The 2,837-nt window shown below is 42.8% G+C and overlaps 1 non-coding gene across 1 annotated transcript; it reads right to left on the reverse strand.

The window, feature by feature from the left end:
- Nucleotides 1-2,177: 2,177 nt before the first annotated feature.
- Nucleotides 2,178-2,281, reverse strand: LOC124596752. Its single transcript, XR_006978387.1, has one exon. It is a non-coding gene; the product is annotated as a U6 spliceosomal RNA (small nuclear RNA).
- Nucleotides 2,282-2,837: the final 556 nt, after the last annotated feature.

A 2,837-nucleotide genomic window follows, 5' to 3' on the forward strand; every position in this document is an offset into this window, starting at 1 on the left:
TGCTTTTCAATCTCACTCTCGATGCAGCCCTGCGGAAGCTTCTTATATCTGGTCGCATTGGCACAAAGTTGACTCGATATGCGCATATAGTGATGATGTAGCAATTATCAGTAGAAGAAGGGTATCACGAGCTGAATGAAGCCACAGGACCTAGAGGTCTTTCTGTAAATGAAACAAAGATTAAGTACATCAAGGATCTAGTCGTGACGTAACAAATCAAACTCTTTCCAAAGAAACAAAAAAATCACACCAATTTTTGTACCCACTTCATACGTAAAAACACTTGTGCAAAAAAAAGCATGGGCGTCTTGACCTATTGCCCCCCCCCCCCCTCCTTGCTTCCTTCCCCACACCTCCATTCCCTCCCTCCCCCCTCCCCCCCCCTACCCCAACTGTATCCGAGCCTGCTGCTTGTTATTTGTTTACGTGGGCGCCTCCCTTCAGTTTTAGAGCCCGTCAACAGCATTATTGCATCTCTCTCGGCCTCACTTCCTCTTACTGAACAGTCGCCATATATCTAGAGGTTCGATGACGAGCGCTGTTGTGAATATTCATGAGGCTTCTGCGCCTGTGCGGCTTGTGGCTGACAGATTTATTGCGGCCGCACGTGACACTGTAATAAAAATGAGATGTGATGTGCGGGCTGGCAGCACGGAGAGCCGTGAACAATGGTAGCGAGCACCCGCGAATGCCGCGTGGGTGGAGTTGCGCGAACTCCGTGGGTAGACATCGAGGCCGACTCCGCCTTACGTACAGTTTCTGTGCAGAGGCGAACGTGGCTATCACACAAATGTTACGAGTCACAGAATGTTATTGTGAATCCTTGGAGGAAAGGCTACGACATTTTCAAGGGACACTGTTCAGAAAATTTAGAGAAGTGGTATTTGAAGCTGACTGCAGAACGATACTATTGACACCAACCTACATTTCGCGTAAGAACCGCAAAGGAGGATACGAGAAATTAGGACATATACGGAGAAATATAGTCATTTTTGCCTCGTACTATGTAGGAGTGGAACAGGAAAGTAAATAATACAAGTAGTTCAGGGTACACTCGGCTATGCATCGTATGGTGGCTTGCGGAAAATGCATGTAGTAGTAGATGTACATAGATTTTAAAGGTTTTCAGAAATTTCTGAAAACCTTTTCACACCACAGTCGCAGTGTTCCACATCCACAATGGATAAAAGTCGTACATAGATTTTTACTAAAACGAGAAAAGCCTGCTTCTGTTAGCAAGAAAAAAGAATGACAACGTTCTTGCGCTTTGTGTGTGTTGTCAGAAGGAGACAGAGTCGTATAAAGAGACAGAAAGAAAAAAAAAGAAGGGTGAAAGATTAGATTTTAACGTTCCGTCGTCAACGACAACATTAAAGTCGGAACAGAAACATAGACTGGGAAAAAATCTAGAGCTACATCTACACAGATACTCTGCAAATCACATGTAAGTGCCTGACAGACGGTTCATCGAACCACCTTCACAATTCTCTATTACTCCAATCTCGTACAGCACGCGGAAAGAACGAACATCTACGTCTTTCCGTACGAGCTCTGATTACTCTTGTTTTATTATGGTGATACTTTCTCCCTATGAAGGTCGGCGTCAACAAAATATTTTCGCACTCTGAGATGAAAGTTGGAGATTGGAATTTTGTGAGAAGAAAAACGCCCATCCAAAATCCTTTATCATTTCAGATACACTCCTTCCCTTCTTTGAACTTTTTCTATGTACTCCGTCAGTCCTATCCGGTAAGGACCCCACACCGCGCAGCAGTATTCTAAAAGAGGACGGACGAGCTTGTGAAGGCAGTCGCCCTAGTAGAAGTGAAGAGACAAATCGGCTGCGTCTTCTCAAAGAAACCTCGTGGCATCCACCTTAGGAAAATCTGGAAAACCTAAATCTGCATGGTCGGATGGCAACGTGAACCGCCGCCTTCAGGAATACAAGTCAAGTTATTTTAAGAATGGGCATATTGTCAAATGGAGGCATACAACGTTATAAATCTTTATATAATAATTTATTATTCCGAATTTTTCGCTGAATGCGAATTTTATGACAGCTGCAATGGGTATAGATATATTACGCAGCTGCCACATATGAAAATTTGTGTCAGACCAGAACTGGACTCGTACCCGGATTTCCGTTAATCACGATCGCTACCCTTAACCATTTTTTTTCTTTTTTTTAATGCTTCACGATTTTATATGTCATCCTTGCGCAGACACCATGCTAAACTTCTCTGTACAGTTCCAGTTCTGGTGTGCGTACTGCCGAAGCGACTAGACCACGCACGCTCCCCGGCCTGATCCAAATGTCCGTAAGTAACAGCCCATTTCTTCATATCGTAATCTTATATACGACTCCCTTTAAGCTCCCAACATTTCTTGATTCCAGCTTAGGGAGAACGACAACATTTCTATCGCAGTATGCTTCATCTAAGTTTAGGAAACTCACATATAATTTGACGATCAGCAGCTGTATGAGACATTATTCCAAATTATTTACCCAATGCGAATTTCATGACCAGCTGCTATTAACGGGAAATCCGGGATTTAGTTCCCGTCCGGCACAATTTTTCATACACAGTATCACAATAGGGTAATACATCCATTGTCATTGCATTCGATGTCATGAAATTCGCTTACTGCGATTAATCTGGAATAATATTCCATGTAGTTTCTGATCGTCAAGTCATATTTAATTTTCATAAGCAGAGATGAGACATTCGACAATATAAATGGTCTTGATTCGTTGTGGTTGTGTCATTTTCTCTAAGCTGGAATCAAGTAATGTTACGAGTTGAAACGAAGACGTAGATAAAACTGCGATATATGGA

The sequence above is a fragment of the Schistocerca americana genome, chromosome 2 (genome assembly GCF_021461395.2).
Source record: "Schistocerca americana isolate TAMUIC-IGC-003095 chromosome 2, iqSchAmer2.1, whole genome shotgun sequence".
NCBI classification, from domain to species: domain Eukaryota; kingdom Metazoa; phylum Arthropoda; class Insecta; order Orthoptera; family Acrididae; genus Schistocerca; species Schistocerca americana.